The 26,592-nt window shown below is 48.8% G+C and overlaps 1 long non-coding RNA gene across 1 annotated transcript; it reads left to right on the top strand.

Moving 5' to 3' along the window:
• Window positions 1-596: 596 nt before the first annotated feature.
• LOC117071606 lies at window positions 597-25,213 on the top strand. The gene is made up of 4 exons (XR_004432380.1): window positions 597-772; window positions 10,821-10,826; window positions 14,515-14,759; window positions 24,925-25,213. It is a non-coding gene; the product is annotated as an uncharacterized LOC117071606 (long non-coding RNA).
• Window positions 25,214-26,592: the final 1,379 nt, after the last annotated feature.

The raw sequence follows: 26,592 nt of genomic DNA on the forward strand, positions 1-26,592 counted from the left end.
CTGTGTCAGCATGTCTAGGCCCAGGGGAGTCAGGGAGGCGCAGAAACAGACCTTAGCCTCAAAGACCTTATGGAACTAGGTGATGGCAGTGTCACTTGAACATAAGTGACCACAGAGAGGTGGGACTGGCTGAATACTCTACCAGAGGCTGAGTGAAAGGGCTAAGGAAGTCCATGTGCACAGGCCATTTCCAGGTGGGGTGGTCAGGGAAGCCTTCCTGGAGGAGGTGGCACTGAGGTGGGAGGACCTAGAGGGGGGTTGAGGAGAGGGAGGGGAAGTACAGCCCCCATAGTAGGGACAGCCTGAGCAGCAGCACTACGGCCTGTGAGTGTCTGTCACTTTTGTTACTATGGTTAAGGCAGGGTCTGGGTCCTCACTGTCTCTAGCAAGTTCTCTGTAAGAGTGCATGGTTAGTGAGGGATTCTGGGGAGGAGGGAGACATGGGCTTTCTAGAGAGAAGAAAGGAGCTGTGTTCCCTTATTGGCCTCAGTCTTTCTCTTCCCTCTCTTCATACCCCTTAGAAGTGCAGACATTGCAAAGCCCATCCCCCTTCAGAACTAAAGCCACCCCTCTGATAGCTGCATCCCTCCCTAGGAAGAAAGAACTCCAGTGACTGCCAAGAGCCCCTGCCAGAGGCTCCTCCCCACCACCCTGGCATCTTGTGCATAGTAGGTCTCGGGAAATGCCTCCATCATGACTGCTATTGGAAAGGAAGGCAAGTCTCCTGTTTGTTGCCCAGAGTGCTGGCTGTGAGTCACCTGGAGTTTCCTAGGTGAGTAAGTCTGAAGGTTGAGGGAGGGGCAGGAACAGGCATGTGGAAAGAGAAAAAAAAAGCACTAATATTTCAGAGGAAGGAGTGGGCACCCCCTGTTATGGAGAATTCATGAAGTTGTCAAGCAGGTAGTAGCATTGACTAAGACAACCTTTAAGACAGAGGAGGTTTTAAGAAGCAGATACGAGGAATGGTGGTGAGAGCAGTCACTCCCAGGCACAGGGAACAGCATGGGCAAAGGCCCAGGGGTGGGATGGGGATAGTGTGGGCCACATACAGGAACAAATGGATGTGCCCTTTGGCTGAAAGCCGAGATGGGTAAAGAGGAGTCTTGGCATTGAGTTTGGAGATGAAGAGAAAGGCCAGACCATGGCCACTCTGCAGTGGGACTCTCTTGGGAAGGGCATGGAGAGCCTTTGGAAGTTCTTTTATTTATTTATTTATTTATTTTACTTTAAGTTCTGGGATACATGTGCAGAACTTGCAGGTTTGTTACATAGGCATGCATGTGCCATTGTGGTTTGCTGCACCCATCAACCTGTCATCTAGGTTTTAAGCCCCTCATGCATTTGGTATTTGTCCTAATGCTCTCCCTCCCCTTACCTGCCACCCCCTGACAGGCCCCAGTATGTGATGTTCCCCTCCCTGTGGAAGTTCTTGAGCAGACAATGTTAGGAAGGGTAAACAGGCAACAGTTTCCACAAAGCACTAGAGCCCAGAAAGGAGATCACCAAGGGGTCCCATGCAAGAGGTAATAAGATACTGTGCTACCACTGTGTGGAAAGGAGCAAAGAAGGATGAGACAGGACTTATCAACAGGCCATCCCACAGAAACACAGGACTTCTAGTCCATCTTCCTGTTTTTCCATTGGGAAGACCAGTAAGAATTGCCCAAGGTCACCCAGCTGATTAGGTAGTTGATATCTACTACACCTAGGATGGCAATCCTTAATTGATTGGTAGTGGCTGCCTGAAGGGTTCTATTGAGATGTTCTCAGGCCTCATCCCAGATGAACTGGAAAGAGTGGCATGATTGATTAATGATGTCTGCCACTAGCAAAGGAACTGAGGAATGGCTTGAGCTCCACCTGTTTATTGTCTCTGCCCGGGTAAGCCTCTCTGTGCCCCAGGGTGAATATTTCTGTCTTCTCCAGCTTATAAAATACTTGCAGAGATCAACGAGATCATGTGTACAAAAATATTTAAAGGCTAGCAAGGCTGCCTAAGTAGGAGGGGTTTTTCCCACGATTATGCATGCCTGTGTTAGCCACCTTGATCCTGGTGCCAGAAAAAGCTCACAGCCCCCCAACATCCTCAACAGCTTTCACCCACCAAATGTCCCCAGTATATTGACTTGGTTGTTGACTAAGGAAGGTGTAGTCACAGGTGGCTGCCCAGGGGCTGAGACTGGGGAGCAGATGGAGGCCTGACATATTTTAACAACTGCAGATTGAGGGCTCCGTGAGTCACCCAGCTCCTCGGCACATGGAATTGAGGGCAAGGCCACTTTCATGATCAGAAAGAGCCTGACACTGTGAGAAGGTGCAGCCAGTGAGCTGTTTCTGCCCCATATTGTTCGACTCCAGCCTTCGGGTCACCATGGGCTTCACTCTGTCCCTGAACACCACGGCATCAGGTGAGCCACAGGCAGGACTCCCATCTGTACCTGTGGGTCGTGTCTCCTTACCTGCTTCCAGAACAGTGGATCCTGAGGGCTGGGGAAGACCTTTCCAGTGGGCTCGGATCCACAGGGATTTTCTTTCCATGGGGGTTTTTGTAGGGAGATGAATTGGTGAAGCAGAAACTAGATTCAGACTCACAGGACCCAGATCGTGACCCCAACTCTGCCACCCACCGGCTGTGGGACCTTCAACAAGTCACCTAACCTCTGTGTCTCTGTTTCCTTATCTCTGAAATGGGGATAAAATGATCTGCTCTGCTCAGCTCCATGGGAAGTGTAAGATTTACCTCTCTGAAATAAACTTGCATTCTCAAAGAACTGCCATGTTTTGAAAGGTCTGTCATATCCATTTTCATATTTGAGTCTCACAGGGCTCCTGTGAGGTACACAGGGCAAGTGTGCGTGTGGTCCTCATTTTACAGAAGAGGAAATTGAGGCCCAGGGTCAAACTGCCAGTTAACGGTGAAGCTGGGCCTAATTTCAGGTGCCTGTGCTCAGCCTGTTGGGTGAGGGAGTGGTGGGGACACCCTGTCTGAGAGCTCCAGTCAGGTGTTGAAAAGCCAGAAAGGGGACCGCCACTCAGCCAGGTCTCTGCCACTGCCCTTCTGCTGTGGGGATGGGGCAAGCTTGCAGTCCCCATAATCTCCCCTGTGCCGTCACATACCCTCTCTTCCCGTCACACGCCTTTCCCCTGCCCATCAATCGACTCAGTGAGAGTCTCTCTTCCTCGGAGAGGCAGTTGCAGAGTACCCATTGGTTGAACCCAGCCTGGAGTTGGGAGCAGAATAAGTGTGTATTTATTTGTCCCTGTGGGGCCCCTGTCGACCCCCTCGGTGACCTTTGACTCTTGTGTCTGGATGTGGAACATCTGCCTGAGTCACACAGTCTCTGCCTCTCAGGTCTCCTGGAGCCACCAAAAAGATCACATTTCTTGAATACCCATGTAGTGCCAGGCAGAGCCCTGTGCAGGTTCACATAGGCCACCACTCAGTCCTTACAGCTCCACGAGGTGTGTCAGTGAAGGAAACTAAGTTATCCTCCAGCAACTTCTCATTTCCATGGCCTCTACCAGGTTTGTCTCTCACTTATGACTTTTGAAGGCTGGTAGGGACTTCTGTTTCATGTCCTCTTTGTTCTTACTCTGCAGCCCAGACTGGCAGAGCAGCTGCCATCAGAAACACGGCTGGTCTCCATGGCAGAGAAAAGGCTTGGAGGGCCTTGCATCAGTGATGACGCGAGTCAGCCCAGAAATGACATACATCATTTTTGCTCAAAAGCCATTGGCCAAAATGAGTCTCACGCAATCACTCAGGTGCTGAGAAATACTTGGGAACAGGAGCAGGGGAAGAACAGCATTAATTATTCCCATCTTATATTTGTGGGCATGGCAGTTGGAAGCCTGCCCAAGGGCACACAAGGGAGTAGCCACCCTGGGAGCTAATGCAGTCATGGTTGTCCCAAAGCTGAGCCCATTCTTTGGCACCATCCTGACCCTGAAGAAGGCTGCCCAGGGCTCAGGAGCAGCCTGGGGATGGTTATAGGGTCTCCAGGGACAGGATGAGGTCAGCAGGCCTTTGGGATGGATGTCCTGGCTAGGGTCACTTTAATTTGTGGCATGTTGAAGGAATGATTACTTGACAAAGTGTTTCCAGGTGGGATGGTCAGGGAAGCCTTCCTGGAGGAGGTGGCACTGAGCTGGGAGGACCCTTCTTGGCCAAATCCTTTGTGGAAAGGACACCTCTGTTCAACAAAGAGGTACCAAGTTTCTCCCAGATGTCTAGCCAAAGCCTCACAGTCCAGCTGAGGAGCTGGGATGAACACAAATGACAATCAAAAAGTCAGTCTGAAAGAGTCTAAGAACACACACTGGGGAAAGAACACCCTCTTCAAGAAATGGTGCTGGGAAAACTGGATAGCCCTATGCAGGAGAAGGAAACTAGGCCCTTATCTCACCGTATACAAAAATCAAATCAAAATGGATTAAAGACTCAGATGTAAGACCCGCAACCACAAAACTACTAGAATAAAACATGAAAGAAATGCTTTAGGACATTGGTCCAGGCAGAGATTGTATGAGTAAGATTTCAAAAGCACAGGCAACAAAAACAAAAATTGACAAGAGGGACTATATCCAACAAAAAAGCTTCCGTAGAGCAAAGGAAATAATCCACAGTGAAGAGACAACCTGTAGAATGGGAGAAAATATTTACAAACTATTCATCCAATAAGGGACTCATATACCAAATACACAAGGCACTCAAACAACACAACAGCAAAAAACAACCTGATTTTAAAATGATCAGAGAACCTGCATAGATATTTCTCAAAAGAAGATAGGCAAATGGCCAAGAAGTATATGAAAATATGCTCAGCGTCACTAATCCTCTGGGAAATGTAAATCAAAACCACGATGAGATATTACCTCACCAAGTTAGAATGACTATCATGCTAAGAAAAGACAAAAAATAATGAATACGGGCAAGGATGTGGAGAAAAGGGAACTCTTACACACTGTTGGTGGGAATGTAAATTAGTAAAGCCACAATGGAGAAGAGTATGGAGCTTCCTCAAAAACCTACAAATAGAACTACCATATGATCCAGCAATCTCACTAGTGGGCATTTATCCAAAGGAAAATAAACCAGTATATTGAAGAGATATCTGCACCCTCATGTTTATTGGATTGAAGCACTTTTCGCCATAGCAAAGATACGGGATCAACCTAAACGTCCATAGACAGATACATGGATAAATGTAGTGCACACAATGGAATATGTTGAACTACAAAAGAATGGAATCCTGTCCGTTGCAGCAGCATGGATTAACCTGGAGGACATTACATTATGTGAAATAAGCCATGCATGGAAAAATAAATACTGCAACTTCTCATTCATATGTGGGAGTTTAAAAATGAGCTGGTAGAAGTCGAGAGTAGAATTGTGGTTACTAGAGGCTGGGAAGAGTAGAGAAGAGGTTGGTTAATGGATATGAAGTTACAACTACTAGAAAGGAATGCCTTCTAGGGTTCTGTAGCACTGTAGGGTGAATACAGTTAACAATAATTTAGTGTATATTTTCAAAATACTAGAAGAGAGGATTTTGAATGTTCACAACACAAGGAAAGACTAAATGTTTAAAGTGATACATATGCTAATTACTCTGATTTGATCATTACACATTGAATATATGTATTAAAATATTCTGTACCCCATAGATATGTACAGTTATTATGTGTCAAGTAAAAATAAAAGGAAAAAATTTTTTACAAGAGTCAGTCTGTCCTTAGGACTAGAAAAGTAGATGATTGGACAACCACATCTACTTTTGCTGCCTCTCAGAACTCACTAGAAAAACAGTAAATAGTGGCTTAAAATATATCTGTATATCTGTAAAGATTGGGAAGCAGAAGAAACAACAGCAACAAAATATTGGAAGATGGAAAGTAGATGGGCCACTGTATATGAAACCCAAGAAAATTGAATACTTACCCAGTAGTGGGAAAAGCAAGAGTCAACCAGGCTTACATTCAGAATTTTTAGAAGGTCCAGAAACTGGAGGCTCCAGATGCCTCTGGAAGTGGAAATGAAGAGGGGCTAAATAAGGGAACTGACTGAACGTCTGTTTAAGAAAAAGACAGACCTCAGATTCTCTCTCTACCTCTAAATAAATTGATGTCTACAGCTAGCTCTCTCGCTCCCCGCAAAGATTGGAGGTTGTTTTCTTGAAGGCATAATATAGGAAGGTCTCTTGACAGATGGGTACCAGCAAAAGTTGAGGGCAGAAGTCCCATATCACCTGCTGGAGAATTAAGTGAGTATATTGTGTTGGTGCTGACACCACCTCCGTCCTAGCCCTCCACCGCTAATCTCTACACAAGCCCTGGCAGCCAGGCTTCTCCTTTCAGTCAGGAGACTGGAATAGTCCTTCCTGAAGAATCTGAGCACCTCAAAAAGACACGGATGCTGACATTAGGAGCTCCCCAACTAAGTGACCTGGCAGACCTCCTTATAGGGGCACCTGCAGTTGATAACTCACTTCTAGCTAGCTGACTCGTTCCTCATCATCACACATGAGCCCAGAGCCAGAGATTCACAGGCAGCTGACGAGAACCTCTAACATGAAAGATCGCTATATATCTACCAAACAAACAAAAAAGCAATTTGGAGGAGTAAGACTCTGCAAGGGAAGAAATTACAAAATAAACAAAGAAAACTTGTCATTCCTCCAGAAATATATGAGATGTGCTATGAGAAAAATCTTCAACAAATTAAACTTAACAGAGTTCAACTGAGCAAGGAACAATTCATGAATCAGGCAGCCCTGGAACCAGAATAGGTTTAGTGAGACTCCAGCATCGTCTTTTGGTCAAAGAAGATTTATGGACAGAAAAAGGAAAGTGATACACAAACAAAATGAGACACAGAAACAGTTGGATTGGTTACAGCTTGCCATTTGCCTTATATAAACATGGTTTGAACAGTTGGCCATCTTTAATTGGCCAAAACTTGGTGATTGGCACAAGAGTAGGTTATAGTCTGTTTACACATCCAGTTAGGCTGAGTTTACTATGAACAGAGAAACCTGTAGGTCAAACTTAAAATATGTAAGAAGATGCCTTTAAGATACACTTAATTTAACAGATGAGATTATAATCATGAAACAAGAACGGGATCCTATGAAAAAATTATAAAAATAACTCTTCCTTTTCACTTTCTCTCTTCCTTTCAATGGTCCATTAGGTGGAGCAGCATAATTGTGGGTGTGCTCTTGGAGGTGGAGGTCTGGGGTGGTCCAGTGTCTGAGTCCATGTTCTGTTGCTTTAACAGAATACCTGAGACTGGGTAATTCATAATGAATAAAAATTTATTTGACTCATGGTTCTGGAAGCTGGGAGATCTGAAATCAAGGGTGTGCATCTGGTAAGGGGTTTCTTGCCTTGATATAATATGGTGCGAGGCAGCACATGGGTGAGAGAGCACTCAAGAAAGAGAAGGAAGGGGGCTGAGCTCATTTTGATGAGGATACTGCTCCTATGATAATAAACCCAATCCCATGATAACAACACTAATCCATTCATGACAACAGAGCCCTCATGGCCTCATCACCTCTTAAGGGTCTCACCTCTTAACGCTGTTGCATTGGGGATTAACCATATAATTCTGCTCCTGGCCTCCAAAATTCATGTCCTCACATACAAAATTCATTCTATCACAATGGCCCCAAAAGTCCAAAGTTTCATCTAAATCAGATATGGGTAAGACTCAAGACATGATGAATCCTGAGACAAGTTCTTCTCCAGCTGTGAGCCTATGAGATTAGACAAGTTACATGCTTTGAAAATACGACGGTAGGACAGACATAGGCTAGACGTTCCCATTCCAAAAGGGAGAAATAGGCAAGAAAAGAGAGGTATCTGGTCCCAAATAAGTCCACAACCCAACAGGGCTCATGTTAAATCTTAAAGTGGAAAATAATGTTGGACTCCATGTCCTACCTTCTGAGCATACTGGAGTAGGGTTGGGCAGCCCCACTCCTATGCTTTGCTGGGCTCAGCCTATAATGCAGCTCTATGGATTGGAGTCTTGTGCCTGCAGCCTTCCTGGGAATGTGGTGCACACTGGTAGCTCCATCATTCTGGGATCTCAGGAGTGGTTCCACCCTCATGGCTCCAGGAGGCATTGCACCAGTGGGACTTTCTGTGGCGGCTGTGGCAGCTTTGCCCCTGTGGCAGCTTTCTATCTAGGCCCTCAGGTTATCACGTGACATCTTCTGAAATCTAGATGGAGGCCACTATGGCCCCACAGCTCATGCACGCCATATATCTGCAGAGTCAGCATGATGTGGTTGCTTCCAAGGATTACTGTGCCTTTCAGAGCTGCAGCATGAGCTGCCACTGGGCCTGGTTGAGTCATTGCTGGGGCAGCCAAGGGGCACTGCACCAGAATACAAGGAGGGGAATCCTGAGGCAGTCCTGGGCAGCAAGTGCAGAGGTCCCACAGGCGCCTCTCTGGATACTGAGGCGTCTAGGTCTGAGCTTCCCTTGAAGATTTCTGAAATGCCTTGTAGACCGGGACTCCCTGGAGAAATGGCTGATTCAGAACTGGGGCAGAGAAAGTGCAAGATGAATGTGGAGCATCTTGTGGGGCCAGAAAGCAAGGAAGTGCTCACAGAATGTTGGGGACATGTCAAAAGGGCACAGGCACCTCCCCAAAGGGGCTCCCATTGGTAGCACCAAAATATGTAATGTCGGTAACAGGTTATAATCCATTGAGTAAAATAAGAAACCATGAGTCCATATTCACATGAATAAATAAAGGAATAAATTGAACAGGATACTTACTTGGCATCAAAAGGCCTCCCGCAAAAATACATACCAATTACAAACAGCAAAAGAATAAGTCGCAGGGAGAAGTCTAGCAGATGCCACCCTCATCGAGTGATCAGAATGGACATCAACAGGAATGGAACAGATGGAAACCCTGCCCCGCCTGTGGGCTGCAGCAAGGAGACAGCATCACAGAACCGCCCTGCGGAATTCCCGCCAGAGATGCAGGACCTGAATCTAGTCATGAGAAACATCAGACAACCCCAAACTGAGGGACATCCCACAATAGTGTGGTGATGGGAACGCCAAGGAAATGCCAAGGAGCTGTTGTCAACGGAAGCCGACTGGGGACTTGACAACTGCAAGAAGCATGATTCTGACCTGCATTCTTTGCTACAAAGAACATCATGGGGAAAATGGCAAAACAGTGCAGCGGCTGGAGATTACGTGGCAGTGATGTTTCACTGGTTATTTGCTGATTTTGATGGCTACAGCAAGGTTAGTTAGAAGATGACTTTGTTTACAGGAAACAGGCACTAAAGTATTTGGTGGCCAGGCATGGTGGCTCACGCCTGTAACCCCAGCACTTTGGGGTCAAGAGTTCGAGACCAAAACCTCGTCTCTACTAAAAATACAAAAATTAGCCGGCGTGGTGGTGTACACCTGTAATCCCAGCTACTCGGGAGGCTGAGGCAGGAGAATTACTTGAACCCAGGAGGCGGAGGTTGCAGTGAGCAGGGATCGTGCCATTGCACTCCAGCCTAGGCGACAGAGCAAGAGTCCATCTAAAAAAAAAAAAAAAAGAATTTGGTGAACCTGGGGAGTGATTTCAGCAAGTTATCCTTAATGGTTGGGGGATAGGGGGAGAATTACTTGTACTGTATTTGCAACTTTTCTGCATGTATGACATTGTTTCAAAATGAAAAATAATTAAAACTTAACAGGTAACAAAAAGTGGAAGGGCCTTTGCTTTAGCTTTGAGAGAACATGGCAAGACATGTTTCTTTGTTGGTGCGAGGGCGCCCTCTTGTGCTTATTAAGGCACAATGCGGCACACAGCCCCAAGTAGGGTCTGACACTCCGTTTCTCCTCTACAGCTGTAGATGTCCTCAGAGGTCATGTCATCCAACCCCTTGTCTCTGGCCAGGGTTTCTCCTCACCTAGTTCATAAAGATACCTGTGTCTTCAACCTCCAGAGTTCCAGAATCCCTTTCTGGCCCTGCCGCTGAGAACTGCCCTGGTAGGTTCTCTGGACATGAAGTAAGCTGTGAGCCAGTGTGATGAGGGGCTGGGCCAGCCACAAGGGCAGCAGTGGATGGAGCTAACCTCTGCCCAGCCTTGGACACATCACCTCCCTGCTTGTAACTTCAGTTTCTTCATTTCTACATTGGAAACCATGACACTTGCCCAGACTTTCATGGGAGCTAATGAGAGAAAAAAAATGGGTCCCAGTTTCCAATTAATGGGTGACCACATGTCCAAGCCACCTGGGGAAGGCCTGATTTACATCTGCTCCCTGGTGTAATTACTACTGACCCCTCGTTCTCGCTCACAAGTGTCTCTGTTTGGAAAATACATCATCTGGTCACCCTACCAAGTGTAGATGATATCCCGGGTGAATGATAAATCACACAGTCACCCTGCCACCTGTGGACTCACTTCCTAATGGATTTTTCAATGGTTTATTCCCACCCATTCCACTTTGGACACGACCCTTGTCAGAGCAATGAATGCAAACTCATGTTAGTGCTGCCATTAACAAATCACAGAGTGAGTCCCGTCTGCGAGGTGAGTTATATCTACCTTTGGGGGCTGGGCATTTGGTGGCCAGCTAGCAGAGTAGCAGCTCTTTGTCTGGAATTCCAGCAGCCTGGGCAGGCAGCTGGGCCCCAGGGGCCTGAATGCGTAGGTTACAAAGCGAATTGTTGAAAAGGATATTTAAGATCATAGTTTAGTTTTGTGATGGAGGAAAATGAAAGCAGCATCTCAGTCCCTCTTTCTGGAAAGGGGAATCCAAGCCTTTGAGTGCTAGGGTGGGGCAGAGGTGGGTGAGGGGTGAGCAAGGGTGACAGTGTTTGTGTGTTTTGGGGGCTGCCACCAGATTTGGTCATCCTGGGATGGATCTGGCTTTTCCTATGGTGGGGGCAGGCCTGGGAGGATAGGGTGCCTTCAGGATCAGGGAGAGGGTGACAAGGTACCTGGAAGAAGATGGTAGCTCTGGATATTCTGCTGAGAGAGGAGATGAGGAGGCTGTGAGTTCCTGAGATGGGGTCCTGTGCCTGCTCCCCAGTGCAGGCAGGGCCTTGCTGGGCTGGTGGTAGGGGTCAGGGGACTGGACAGGGGTCTTTGGTAGCTCTGTGCACAGCCAGCAGAGTGGAACATCTCAGTAGCTGGCTCCATGAAGCAGGGGCCAGAGGACAAAGAACAGGTACTGCAGCAGACATTTGCAGAGGAAGGGGCAGCATCAACGTCAATGTCACAGCCTGGGCTGTGGGCCCGGCCCTACCCCATGTTCTGGGACACCAAGTCCATGCACAGCTTCTTGTAGGATTGAAGAAGGGGCGGAGATATAGGGTGCTGCAGAAATGCTCTAGGAATTGGCCCTTGTGGGCCAAGCGTGGTGGCTCATACCTGTAATCCTAGCACTTTGGGAGGCTGAGGCAGGCAGATCACTTGAGGTCAGGAGTTCAAGATCAGCCTGGCCAACATGGCGAAACCCCGTCTCTACTGAAAATACAAAAATTAGCTGGGTGTGGTGGTGGGTGCCTGTAATCCCAGCTACTCAGGAGGCTGAGGCAGGAGAATCGCTTGAACCTGGGAGGCGGAGGTTGCAGTGAGCCAAGATCATGCCACCACACTCCAGCCTGGGCGACAGAGAGAGACCCGTCTCCAAAAAAAAAAAAAGAAGAAGAAGAAAGAAACTGGCTCTTGTAAAGAGGGTATGGAAGGCATGGGGATACAGATGAGCTAGATTTAGAAAACTGAAGGACTGGGACGTTTCTTAGACCCAAGTGTAAAGAAGGTTTGAGACCAGCTGCAGGAACTCAGTGAGGTCCACTGAGAGGGACCAGGCTCTCAGGGAGCTGGGCTTGGGTGCAGCAGAGACTTGGAGTTCAAGTTTCATTTTTTTCATTATTATTTTTTAAATGTACATTCGTGTGCAAAGGGCATATGTTCTAGAAAACAGGTAATATGAGTGTTTCTATGACAGGAGGTCATTGTGAAGTGTGCCACTGAGTGGAGCGCCTTCCATGGCCAGGTGCTTTAGGACATGATCTCAAACCCTCACATCCACTCTGTAGACAGAGAAGATTACCCTCACTTTTCAGATGGGGAAACTGAGGCTCCATGGGGAGCCATGACCCCGCTGACCTCTTACAGGCAGGTAAGCGATGGGGCTGGGATTTGTCTGTCTGTGTTGTGGCCACTACGCCCTACAACCTGCCTGCACCGTCGTAGGGTGCTCATTCCCTGGGCCTCTTTGGGTTTCAGGCCCTGGCCTTTGGAGCTGTGGAGGCAGAGCTCGTGAGGAGGCCTGGAAGACCGCGACCCTGTGGAGGCACCTGGTGGTAGCCTGGGGATCACTGATGGGTGGCAGGGTCAGCAGTCAGAAACAGGAGCTCTTCGTTGCCCAAGCGAGGACAAACCAGGGCCCTGGGACACCTCTGTGCCTGTCCCTGGCCTGGCCCCAAACCCTGCACTTCACTTCCACCTTGCAAATCTTGCCAACTTGAGCCCTATAGAGAAGGGAGTTCTAGGAAAAGCAGTTCTGAACCTCAGGGGACAGCAAAGGCGCCAAGTGACACCCTGGCCCAGTGCAGTGCCCCTAGGGCCTGCCCTCGCTGCTCCGGGTGCCGAGTCCTCCTTTGAAAGAGAAGATCCTTCGCCAGCCCTGGCCTCCTTGGGAGAGTCCACAAACGCACGTGTGCAGGGAGACTGGCAGCTGCTTTGTGCTCAACGCACGTCACTGAGTCCAAATAGAAGGTCTTATCTGAAAACATAACTTACAGAGAGCGCGTGGTGACGCTGTGGGCTGGGAGAGCTTCTTATCAAGGTAGCAGCTGCGTCTTCAGGCCCCTCAGTGTCCTGAGGGAACAGTCAAGGCCTCTCAGGGCAGCTGGGGGCTCTGGGGGAAGCTGCAGTTGGGAAGACGGCTTGGCAGCTGCCCCTGCCCCTGACACACACTGGACATGGACACAGACCAGCCCTGCTGGGCTCCCTGCCACAGCCTGGAGCCAGGTAGTGTGGCTCAGCACTGAGGCCTTGCCGGGGGCCCTGGGCTTCTACATTTTAAAGGGAAAGAAGATGGAGGGAGGGAGACAGGACAGGGAGGTGGGGAGCCGTTTCCGTCCCTCTCTGGTTTCCTCTCCTCGTCCTCCCCTCTCCTCTCTGACCATCCTAAGGGGCCCTCAGTGCTGTACAGGTTACAGAGTCCCCCTTTTCTCCCTATGGCCCCTGCTCTGGCATTAAGATATGGGGACGAGAGAGGCAGAGCAGGGCCCTTTCCCTGCCCCGCGGAGCTGGCCATGCTGGGCGTTCAGGCTCCTGCCTCTAGAGCAGGCTCTAGTAGCCTGGGCAGTTGCTTTCAGAGAGGGCTCTGTGCAAGTGGCCCCATGCTTTCTCTTCCTGGGTGTAAGCACCACCAGAAGGAAACCTGGCCTAGGGATCCCGGAATGAAGCCAGACTTCATCACCCCTCTCTCACACCAATCCCTACCTGCCCCCAAATACCCCCTCAACTTTCCCCACAGAATTAGCCAATTAGAAAAAGATTCTCTGTAGCTTTTTCTGTAGAGAGGCAGCGGCTGTAGAGAGGCAGCCCCAAATGGGGTGGGCTGTGCTGGGACAAGGTACAAAGATGCTAGTCTGAGTCCAGCCCCTGATGTGGGCGGCTGTGGACCTTTGGGTGAGTTTCTTTCTAAGTTTTGGACCTGAGTTTCTGCCTGTGATGAGCAAGCTCGCCCCTGCCTCCCTAGCCCATAGGCAGGATGGGTGGGAAGTGAGTTCAGCCCCCAGCACAGTGCCAGGTGCATGGTAGGCACGCAATGAAGTACAATGTGGGATTCCCCCCCACCCTGCGAGACAGAGTCTTGCTCTGTCACCCAGGCTGGAGTGCAGTGGCACAATCTCAGCTTACTGCAACCTCCACCTCCCAGGTTCAAGTGATTCTCCTCCCTCAGCCTCCCGAGTAGCTGGGATTACAGGCACGCACCACCACTCCCGGCTAATTTTTGTATTTTCAGTAGAGACGGGGTTTTACCATGCTCTCCAGGCTGCTCTCGAATGCCTGACCTCATGATCCACCCGCCTGGGGCTTCCAAAGTGCTGGGATTACAGGCTTGAGCCACCGCGCCTGGACTTTTTTTTTTTTTTGAGACAGAGTATCACACTGTTGCCCAGGCTGGAGTGCAGTGGCACGATTGCAACTCACTGCAGCCTCCAACCCCTGACTTCAAGCAATCCTCCCACCTCAGCCTCCCAAAGCTCTGGAATTACAGGTGTGAGCCACTGTGCTGGGCCTACATGTATTGCTTTTTGTTTGCTTGTTTGTTTGGGATGTGGTCTCACTCTGTCACCCAGCCTGGAATGCAGTGATGCGATCTTGGCTCACTGCAGCCTTGACCTCCCAGGCTCAAGTGATCCTCCTACTTCAACCTCATCAAGTAGCTGGAACTACAGGCTCATGCCACCATGCCTGGCTAATTTGTTGTTGTTGTTGTTGTTGTTGTAGAGACAGGGTTTCGCCAGGTTGCCCATGCTGGTCTTGAACTCCTGGACTCAAGTGATCCGCCTGCCCTGGCCTCCCAAAGTGCTGGGATTACAGGCTATCTATTGCTAAATAAAGAAAAAGCACTAATGGCTGAGGCTAGAGAGAGCTTGCTGAGGAAGAGGGAACATAAATGGGAAATACCGGCCTGGTAAAGAGGTGTGGCCACAGGACAGCATGGAGCAGAGCCAGGATAAACTGCTCTGGGTGAAGAGGTGAGTCTGGGAGCTTTGGAGCGGGTGTATGGAGAGTGAGCTATTGACCTGTTTCCAACACCAAGTCCTCTTTGAGTGGTCCCACCTCTGTGATGACATCTCCACCCCCTTAGCTCTGCAGGCCAGAAACCAGAAGGCGGCTTTAGTACTTCCCCTCATCCCATATCCAATTCATCTGCAAGCCTTGCTGAGTTTGCTTCCTAAAAACCTCTTGCATGTGGTTATTACTCATGCCCTGGCAAACCATGAGAACAGGAGACGGATGGGCGTGAAGGCTGGGCAGCCAGAGGGGTGGACTCCTGTGGTCCCGAGCCCTTGCTGCATTTGTGCAACACACCCTGGTGTGTGGCCCGGGACGGAACAGAGCCCCACTTTGCTGCGCTGAGGACGCGGGCATCTGATCTAAGCTTGTCCCCTTTGCTTCTTCCAAGCTGGAGGTGGATCATAAGTGAGTGATGAGAAGAAGTAAGGCAGTTCTGTGCTCATCCTCGCAGCAAGGCCCAAGGCCAGTGGTGGCCACCTCACCAGGTAATCCCCGCAGTGTGGATCCAGCTGGGGACGGAACGCCTGGCTTCCCTCACCCCCGTTCATTTCCTATGCTTGAGTCTCCCACCTTCACATCAGCCCTGAGCACTGCTGAAGAGCCTTCCGATGTGTTCCCTGTTTAATACATGGTTGGTTTCTGTTAGTGTCTGGCTACAAAATGAGCTGCAATCGAACCCAGGAGTTCAGAGACAAGGGGAATGGATGAGGATTTGAGTGGAGGACTTCTGGAAGGAGGTGGGACTTGAACAGAAGTTTAAAGGAAGGGAGAGGGCTTTCCAGGGGAAGGAAAATCAGCCCACAGTGAAAGGAAAGCTCGAACAGTGAGCAGCAATGAGGTGAGGGAGTGTTTCTGGGAATAGAAGGGAACTTTGGAGGCTCCCTAATTTATAGCCCCTTCCTGGTAGGACCAGCCCTGACTCTAAGTACCTATCACTGTCATTTCACTAAAATGAAAACTGCCTCAAGATTCATTTATGCATATGGCTTTCATTAGGAGGTATGATTAACTTGCTTCATTTGTTCATTCATCAGATTTAATTGGGTCTCTGCTTAGTGGCAGGTGCTGTGTTGGTCACTGGGGACACTGAGATGAATACATATAATCCTTGACCAATCCACAAATTCAGTTCAGAGGGACAGACAGGTACCATTGCAATGCAGCGTGGCAAGGCTATGCTGGGGATTTACATGAGCTTTGGGGGTACAAAGGAGGCAGCAGGGACCTCTGCCTGAGATGAGTCAGAAAAGAACTTCAGAAAGTAGGTTTCAGTTCACACTAACATGTCAATGACTAATATGGCATGAGATCTGTTCCTGAGACAGATGAGCAAGTTAATATCGGCCTCATTAACCTGGGGTCAGGATTGATAGACAGGTTTTGACAGCCAGGAGGGAAGCAGGATAGTGCTGTAATGAGAAGCATAAGCCTTAACACCAGAATACCTGGATTCGAGCCTCAGATCTGCTATATATATGCCCTCTGCCCCAAGCCAATGACTTAGCCTCTCCGAGCTTATTTCCTTAACTGGAGCATAGGAATAAAATGAGGATTTACCTCAGATAATTTGGGGGAAGATGAAATAAGATAATATAAACAGGGTACCCAGCACACAGTTAACACTCAGCACATGTCAAATAAAAAGTCAGGCTCACTCTGAAGAGGGGAGAGGGGAACTAAGAAGAATGAAAGGCCTCAAAAGTAAGGCTGAGAAAATAAAATGTAAATAATAGTAACCAATGAATATTGCATGTTGTCATCAATGCATGTACAGATATGCTTTTCTCTTCATTTAATCTTCCTCACAACTCTGTGAAGGAAGTCTCATCATCTTCATTTTCAATTCCATATGTTGCAACCGCTTCCTTTTATAGAGGAGAAAACTGAGGCTCAGAGGGGAAGCCATTTCCCCAAGGCCTCACACACAGCGTGAAGATGCAGTCTGGGTCTTCAGGCCACGCACCTGTGCTTTTGTTTGAGCCTCGTAATGTGGCTGCCTGGGAGGGCTGGAGGGGACCCTGGCCTGAGCCAAGGCTGGGAGGCTGCACTGGGCGCTGCACTGGGCGCTGCAGACTGATGAGGAGACAGCTGGCTGAAGTGGAGGCTCTGCACTGGGGAATGCACTGGGGAGCTCCCAGAAGGGTTCAGTAGCGATCCCTGAGGGAAGATAGACAAGTGAGCAGGGAGGCGAGGCAGACGCCTTACAAATGAAAATGCAGAAGCCAAATGTTGTAGCCTTTTTGGGGCAGAGGGCTGGCCTGCAGGGACTGGAGACAGGGTCTGGTGGCAGAGCTCTGGGCTCCTGCACTGGGGGAATGTCCTCCCTGGGCCAGGCTTTTCCACATATCTCCTCTTGCCCAAGTAGACATTATAATTCCTCCTCTGCCATTCAGAACACGGAGGTTCGGAGAAGTGCGGTCCCTGGCCCAAGGTCACAGAGAAAGAAAGTGGCAAATCGTCACTCAAACCAGGGTCTTCTGTCTCTGATGCTATGTTCTTTCCAAAACATGATCCTAGCAGCTAATGAGAATCGTTGACGACTGACTGGGAGCCACAGACAGTGCCGAGTCCTTTACCTGGGTTACTTGTAAACTGTAATGTCCCTCCCTCGTTTTATGTAGTAGGAACCTCAGCCTCAGAGAGGTTATGTGAGATGCCTGAAGCCACGCAGCATTATAACCCAGATTTTTCTTGACTCAGAAGCCCATACTCCTTCCTCTATAGCTTGTTTCCTGAAGTGTGTTCCATGGGATGCCCATTGGCATCCTGGCAGTGGAGGTGCTGGTGAACAAATATTTTGGGAAACATTGGGTTAGACAGTGATCTTCACGTTAAGGTTTCTCAGAACCTGTAATAACCTATTTTGTGACTCTGTGACAGTGGAAATTTGTATACACAAAAGCTGATTTGGTCCTTAGAACTCTTTTATCATTAAACATTGCATTTGTTAGAAATGATTTTGTTGAGTTGCAAATAAAAGAACCACCTCCCTCAGTAGTGGCCAGGAACCTGTACAGAAATAAGCAGTCCAGGGCTGATGTGATGGCTCAGACATGGCACTGGGAACCCAGACTCCTTCCAGTTTCCTGCTCTGCCCTCCTTAACATGTAGCTTTCATCCTGATGGTTGCAAAATGGTCTCAGCCCTTTCAGGCACTACAGCTACATTCCAGGCAGGAAGAAGGAGAAGGCAAGGTGCAAAGGTGAGTTTGAACCTTTATATCCTGGAATCATCCTCCAGCTGACTTCTGCTTACATCTCATTAGCCAAAAGTATGTCACATGATCACTCTAGGCTGCAAAGGAGCCTGGGAAAATGAGTATTTCTAAGGAGCACATTATCAGTTGGATGGAATCAGAAGTCCATGGGTAAGAAAGAAGGGGAAGATGGATACCACAAAACTCCTCCTGGGATTAGTGTTCTATGAACCTAATTTGGAAAATGTTGCTCTACACTTAAGCACCACCTCCTCCCCTTTATTTTTCTGCCCAAAGTCAACTCACTCTTCAAGACCTACAGATAGTCCCTCCTCTGCCAAGACTCTCAGATTTCCTTCATCTCCTAATCCATACCCCTTCCTCCTTGGCGGTTTATGCTCTCCTTATCAGTACATTGTGGGTTGTGCAAGAGTGAGGAACACGGATGTCCATCTTCCCTATTTTGCTACCTATCTGCTGCTGGAGGGCAAGGACATATCTTAGTTGCATAGGTATCTACTGCAGGGCAAGCCCTGGCACAAAAGTCAATTAATTGTATGAATGGAGTGCAGAGGCAGAAAGTGGTTCAGAATGCCTTGCTTGGTTAATTGAAGTAAGCACCAACTTAAGCCAGTATAAACAGAAAAGTAGACTCTTCAAGAAGGATCCAGAGGGCTTTGGGGAACCCAGGGCCAGAACATAGGCAGGGCTCAGGACAGGATGGGACAGTCTGAAAGGGCATTAGGATGCCAGGCAGCCTCTTTCCACATGGGTTATTTCATTCCTGTCTTAGAACCATAGGGCTGCTGTAACAAAATACCATAAACTGGGGGGCTTATAAGCAACAGAGATCTATTCCTCATGGTTCTGGAGGCTGGGAAGTCCAAGACCAAGCTGCTGGCAGATTCAGTATCTGGTGATGGTTCAGAGATGGTGCCTTCTCACCGTGTCCTCATATGATGAAAGGGGCAAGGGTCTCTTTGGGGTCTCTTTTATAAGGGCACTAATCCAATTGATGAAGCCTCCACCCTCATGATCTAGTCACAGGCCCCACCTCCTAATACCATCACTTTGTGGGTGAGGGTTTCAACACATGAATTTAGGGGACAGGCAAATATTCAGACCAAAGCAGTTTTGCACTGTCTACAGCCCACTTTTCGCTGCATCTCTGTCTAGGAGGCAGGAAGAAGATGGTGGTCCCTCGGTTCCCAGTGTAAATCAGCTGCAGACCCAACTGACCCACTTGGTCCGATTCCTAAGCCTGGGGAAAGACTCTGAGTAGCCCAGCTTGGATTGGGTATCACCACTTGTGTCTTCCCAGTGTGGGCCAATCAACTGAGTCTACCAGAGTGGGGTGGGGAGGAGATAGTAGGGCCCATGAAGTGCAGTGGGTAAGGGACAGTTAAAGCAGATACCCCAAGATGTGACTACCTCAACTTCGGATATTGTCATATAGCAGGGGTCAGCAGATGATGATCCATGGGCTAAATCCGGCCTGCCACCATTTTGGTAAATAAGGCTTTATTGGAGCACAGCTATGCTCATTCATTTATATATTGTCTATGGCTGCTTTCACACTGCAACAGTGGAGTTGAAGAGTTGTGACAAAGACCGTGTGGCCTGCAAAGACAGAAATTTTTTTATCTGGCCCTTCATAGAGCCTGTTTGCCAATGCCTGTATTATAGGGAAGAAGAATGTCTATCTAGGAGATAGGGGGCAAGGATCTGTCGTTCAGATCTGTATCTCCAAAGGCCACGGCAGGGGAAGCTGGATGGACGGATGGACGGACAGACAGATGGACAGATGGATGGATGGATGGACGGATGAATTAGAAAGGCAGAAGCTGGAGCCGCTGCAAGTTCTCAGACCACTTCCCTGGATTTTGAGCAGCGCAGAGGGATGCTGGGGAAGGGTGTTTTTTCCTCCTCGTTCGCTCAGCCCCACATCTGCTCTTAATTGAGGCGTAGTGGTACAAGCCTGATTGGGAATAGCAGGGGCTGGGATGTGGTGAACATTAGGGAATAGTCACTTGGCGGGCTCCGGAGCTGCCAAAAACGAAAGTGTGCCGCTCGGCCAGATGTTCGTTCATTACCATCCGCTCTTCCTCAGAAACGTTTTAAGGGAACATTTGTTTGTTGAGGAAACACAGCTGTTCCCAGGGAAATGGGTTTCCCTCCTTTGGGCAGAGAAGCCGGGGAGGGGACTGTCAGGAGAGGGACACTGGGGACGCCGTGGGTGGGTGGCAGTGAAAGACTCTCTGTCCGGCCAAGGGCAGGGGTCTGTGTGGACCGCCCTTCCTGACGGACATCCATCCATCCTTTACAGACTGTCAAGTCCTGGGGCTTGCATTGCAGCCTGACTTTCTCCACACTCGTGCGAAGGAGGGACTGCTAGCTGGGTTTCCCAGAGAAGGAAGCAGAGGCTGAAAGGTGAAGTGACTTGACCAAGGCCACAGGCTCATCAGTGGCTGAGCCCAGTCCTGCAGCTGGACTCTGGTCACTAAGACTCTGGCCCATGCACTGGCCCCTCATGCTCTGGCTTAGAATGGGGTGTGTCTCCTTTGGGTCTTGGCCTTAGAATCTCCACTTTCCAGCCTGCTTGCTCTTCTGTCTCTGCATTTCGCTTTTAATTTCCTGTATCTCTTTGTCTTTTCCTCCCCAACCCTGGGCTTCTGTGTTTTCCACTTGATTCTGCCTGCCTTCCACTCTGCCCTTCTCGGGGGACCATGTCAGCATCTGTGGGTGTGCAGCTCCGGCTAAGCAGGGTTCTTCCTCCATCTCCGTCTCCCTGTTTCTCTGGCTCACCCCCCGAGTCCCTCTCCACTTCTGTCTTTCTTTGTGCCCAACCAGTGCCCGAAAACACCATCTCGGTGTCTGGGGCAGGATCTGTATGATTTTGCCTGCACTGGGGCAACTTACTTCTCTCTCTCACTGGCAAATATTTCTTTTTTTTTTTTCCAGGTTGTGCTTTTCAAATTGTGTGTCATGACTACTTGTGGATCATGAAATCAATCAATAAATGCTAGGTTGTGACCAGTAACTAAAAAAAGGAAACAAAAATAGATAGAAAAGATCCGAATGTGTTGTACATACTGTTTTGTGAATTACTTGTTTCAGTTCTCTGTATGGACCTGGATTCCAATGTAAAATATTTGCACAATGAGATTTGGTTGAAAATGTTTGAAAACCATTGAGTAAAGGTGCTTTGGCCACAAGTAGCAGAAAAGTCTGACCCAAAAGACCCCCAAAGAAGGAATTCATTATCACCACTACAAGAAGTCCAGGGCCCAAAAGGCCCCAAAAGAAGGAATTAATTATGTCCACTACGAGAAGTCCAGGGGGCGGGGCTGGACAGCATCATCAGGGAGTCAAGTTCTTTCCTGTTTTGCCCTCGGCCCTCCTCAGTGAGCCAGCTTTCTGCCCTCATGGTCACAAGGTGGCTGCTGTGGCTCTATCCACTCTGACAGGTCCAGGACAGAAGAAGGAGCTCTCTCCTCCCCAACACCCCTTTGTAAAAACCAGGAAATCTTTCCTCTCACATTTCACTGGCCAGGACATACGCCCATCCCTTAACTCATCACTGGCAAAGGAGGCAGGTTTACCATGAATAGCTTTCAGTAACCACAACGGAGCCCTTCCCACAGTGGGTGTCTGTGCAGAGGAGAGTCTGCAACAGAGGCCGGGGGCTTCTCTTGCCAAGGAGAACATGGAGAAGCCTGTGGGCTGCGCTGCCACCCTCTGCCCCAGCATCTCATGTCCCTTCTGCCTGGGTGCTTGCCTCAGTGTCCCTTTAGTCCCTCTTTTGGTCTGTCTTGAGGGGAGGCCATGGCATGTGTGGGGTATCATTTATGATACCTCTCTGTGTTCATTTCCTGTGGCCGCTGTAACAAATCACCACAAACTGGGTGGCTTAAAGCACAGAAATCAATTCTCTCATGGTTCTGGAGGCCAGAAGCCCCAAATCAAGGCTGGCAGGGCTGGGATCCCTCTGAAGGCTGTAGGGGAGAATCCTTCCTTCACTCCCCCAGCTTCTGGTGGCCCTGGGCATGTTGGTTTGTGGCAGCATCACTCCTGTCTCTGCCTCTGTCTTCCCATGGTGTGAGCATGTGAGCCTGTGCGTGTGTGCGAGTGTGAGCACGTGCATGAGTGTGCATGTGTGAGAGTGGGTAAGCCTGTGCATAAGTGTGTGTGTAAGCATGTGAGCCCGTGCATGTATGTGAGCGTGAGTATGTGTGAGTGCGTGCATGATCCTCAATTACATCTGCAAAGACCTTTTATTCCAAATAAACTCACATTCACAGATTCCTGGATGTGGGAATATATTTGGGGGTCACCCTTCAACCAAGGCAGTAGGGACGATGGGCTGTTAGAAAAACATCCCTGATCCCCCACGAGGGTTATAGGGCCCTATTGTTTCTATTCACTGTGAGCCTCTTAGACCACACTTGGTAGCTTCTGCTGATGAGGTGACTCACAGTGGACCCGTCCATCATTTACACTAATGAGATAATTCAGGATAAGGATTGGCTATGTCAGGAAAAGCAGTCATGGCATTAGAGAGCTGGGGCTTTGAGTCATAGCATATCAGCCTGACCTCTGGGGAGGGGAGGTGTGCTGGAGATTGAATTCCATCATATGGGCAGTGATTCCATCAATTACAGCTATGTGAAACTCCAGTAAAAACTCTGGACACTGAAGCTTGGGTGAGCTGCCCTGGTCGGCAGTCTTCTGAGTTGGTCACATACAAAGCTGAGAGGGTGATGTGTCCCTGAGTGTGTGGTGGGTGCTTTGCATTTGAAATCCACCCATACCTTGTGTACATGTCTCTCTCTCTGGTTGGCTCTGATTTGTAACCTTCTGCTGTAATAAAACTATAATGGCCAAAAAGACAAATGCTGTAGGATTCCACTTCTACGAGGCACCGAGAGGGTCAAATTTATAGATACTGAAACTGCTTGTTCCAGGGTGGTCGCCAGGAGCTGGAAGGAGGGATGGGGAATGGTTGTTTGATGGGTACAGAGTTTCGGTTTTGGAAGGTGACAAGTGTTACGAAGATTGGTTGCACAACAATGCAAGTGTGCTTAGCACTGCTGAACTGGACACCTAAAAATGGCTAAGATGGTAAATTTTGTGCTATGTTACTACAATTTAAAAAATTATAATCTTAAATATAGTGCCTTTCTGAGTCCTGTGAGTCTTTCTAGCTAATTATCAAACCTGAGGGTAATCATGGGAACTCCTAAATTTGTAGCCAACCGGTTAGAGCGTGGGTGGCCTGGGGAACCTGTGAGCTTGCAGCTGATGTCTGGAGTGAGGACAGTCTTGCAGAGGACTGTGCCCATTACCTGTGAGGTGTGGCCATGCTCCACATAGATAAGAAAAGGGGAGGAAGAAAGTGAGAGCTGACTTTTGCACCAAGTGGCCTTTGGAATCCCACCCAGCCCCAAGTTTCTGTCATTCCTTTACAAAGACCCCCAGCTCCGGAGCACTGCCCCCTGCCCACCACCACCTATCTGTTCCACTTACCAGTGCTGGGCTCCTTCCCCTTGATTCCCTTTTTAGGATGTGTGTGTGTATGAATATGTGAGTGTGTGTGTGTGAGTGAGCATGAGTGTGTGAATGAACATGAGTGTGTGTGAGTGGGAGCGTGTGTGACCCTGTGTGTGTGTATGTGAGCATGTGTGTGACCATGTACATGAGTGTGCATGTGTGAGTGTGTGTGACCATGTGTATGAGTGTAAGTACATGTGTGTGAGCATGTGTGAGTGTGTGCAGGAGTGTGCATGTGTGAATTTGTGTGTGAACATGTGTGAACATATGCATGTGTGAGCATTGTGAGTGTGTGTGTGAATGTGTGAGTTTGTGTGTGTGAGCATGTGTGAGCATATGCATGTGCGTAAGCATGTGTGTGTGCATGAGTGTGCATGTGTGTGTGAACATGTGAACATAGGCATGAGTTTGAAGCATGTGCATGAGTGTGATCGTGTGAGAGTGTGCATGACTGTGCATGTGGGAAAGTGTGTATGAGCCTGTGCATAAGTGTGAGTGTAACCATGTGCAAGCATGTGCATGAGTGTGTGTGTGAGAGCATGTGAGCTATGCATGTGTGTGAGAACATATGTGAGCATGTGCTTGAATCTGCATGTATGAGCGTGTGTGAGTGCATGTGTGAAGGTGTATGTGTGAGAGTGTGCGTGAGTGTGCATGTGTGAGTGCATTCTCTTCCATCAGGACTGTGAGCTCCTCTAGGCCTAGAAGTAGACTTTCTACCTTTCTGTTACTTGCACCACCGAAGTGTTTCCTGATGAACGGATCCAGACTTCTCTCTCTTCCCAGCCTGAAGGGCTGCCTCTTTGGTGGGCAGTCATTGCCCTGCTTCTACCGTAAGAGTTTGTTTCTTTGAGTTTGTGCTGGATTGCTCTTTGGAGTCCTTGTAGACAACAGGAAGGAAGAGAGCTGTTCAGCTACAATCCAGCACAGTGACTAACAAAGCAAACAAAACGCTGCCTGGCTGCAACCCGAGCTGGCCACCCCCACCTGTGGTCCTGAGGACACGAGGAGGGATCAGACCCTCCTTCCCTAGGATGACCTCGCAGCCCCTGGGGATGCGAACTGTTTAATTAGAACACCTTCAGTCGGAAACGCTCATCCATTTATAGGGAAAACAGCAACAGGCTTTTAAGGACATGCCATAAGTTTTACAGTTATTGGATTTTTCAACTTGTTTACAAAAGCAATATTGTTAAATGGCCAACGGCCAGGCCCAGTTGTTTTTCCTCCTGTGCCTTCTGACGACAGGAAAGCATATTATCTCCCCCCAGCCAGCTCCCGGGAGGTGTGTGCAACTGCATTCCATTTTGCTATCTGTTTAATTATCCATTCAGCCCGGCTTACACTTAAGCTCTTTCTCGTTTGTTTGTTCACAGCCAGATTTGCTCTGGAATGCAGCAAAGAGCTCCTTCCCGCTTTCTCAGCCCCTGCAGCAGCTCCTGCTTCACTCCGAGAAAATGCCAGCCCCCTAAGAACCTGTCCCTTTGGGACAGTGGATTCAAAAGCTGACTCAAGAGACCTTGAACTTAACAACTCTGTGTCATGGGCTCCTTCTTAATAATAGAAAGAAGATTGCTTTAGAAGGCTGGTTTGCAAACCAGTCTGCTGGGCACTAGAAGCCTTGGGAAGATTTGAAAAATAAATCTTACTGGCCTCACCATTTCATGTTCTGACTTAGAGGGTGTGGGCTCTCTAATCTGATTGTGTTTTTTGTTTGTTTGTTTGTTTTTGTTTTTGTTTTTGAGACAGTCTTACTGTTTCGCCGAGGCTGGAGTGCAGTGACGCAATCTCGGCTCACTGCAACCTCCACCTCTGGGTTCAAGCGATTCTCCTGCCTCAGCCTCCTGAGTAGCTGGAATTACAGGCGTGCGCCACCATGCCTAACTAATTTTTGTATTTTTAGTAGAGACGGGGTTTCACCATATGGGTTTAGCTGGTCATGAACTCCTGACCTCAAGTGATCCATCCACCTCGGCCTCTCAGAGTGCTGGGTTACAGACATGAGTCACCGTGCCTGGCCTAATCTGAATTTTTGAAAGCTCTTGCAGGTAATTTTGATACCTAGCAGCTGGAGCTGGAGTCCTTTGGCCTTGATCACCTCTGCCTGTCTTTGCCCCTGAAGTTCTGTGATGCTCTCTCCTGGTGGAGGGTGAGGGTGGGAGGCCAGGCCTCCCCCCACTCTTCTTACTAGCAATGGGTAGGAACTCCACACCTGCCCAGCTGGCTGGGCTTGAGTGAGCTCACACCTGGAAAAGTCATCTCAGGGAAATATCCAGGTGGACAGGGCTCAGAAATCATGCAGCTCTGAGTAACTGGGAAGCACGGATGAGCTGATGCGAGGGTTTTGTGAATGGTCTTCTCATTGAACATCTGTACTGGCTTAGCAGTGTCTGCAGGACCTGGGAAAATGTATCCCTGGCCCAGGTTTCACTGGGAAAGCACCTCCAGATGAAGGTGGACTTGACCACTGCTGCTGGCTTGGCTGAGGGCTGTGGAGAGGAGGGTGAGGGGCAGGGAGTCCAAGGTGGGAGCCCCTGCTCTTAGCAGCCCTGGTTTGTCCCCAGAGAAGTAGGCCACAGGGAGAGGTGCCAGGAGCTCCTGCATTCAAACTTCCTCATCCCTCCTCTCTGCAGTAGTTGGAGTGAGGACATTAACAACATTAAAACTCACACTAATGCTTAACCTCACTATTGCGTTCTACAGTCTATAATGCACTTGCACATCCATTATCTTGCTCCGTCCTTAAAATATCTCTGGGATATTGGCAACATAACTATCAGATGGGGTCCCAGTTTGACAGCAAAGGCGACTGAGAGTCCAAGACAGGACTGAGTGATTTCATGAAGGTCACAGGGCTGCTAAGTGGTGGGGCTCGAATTTGTCCTCAGATCTTCTAATTCCAAGTCCACAGCCCCGTGGGTCTCCTTTATCACAATACACTTAGTCATGCATGGGGCTTTCACTCTTCTCAAAGTACATCCATATACAGGACTCTACATGAATAACTGAGCTAAGCAGGGTTAGGTTTTGAGTCCTCAGTTGAA

Source organism: Trachypithecus francoisi, unplaced genomic scaffold (assembly GCF_009764315.1).
Source record: "Trachypithecus francoisi isolate TF-2019V2 unplaced genomic scaffold, Tfra_2.0 Lachesis_group3, whole genome shotgun sequence".
Taxonomy (NCBI): Eukaryota; Metazoa; Chordata; class Mammalia; order Primates; family Cercopithecidae; genus Trachypithecus; species Trachypithecus francoisi.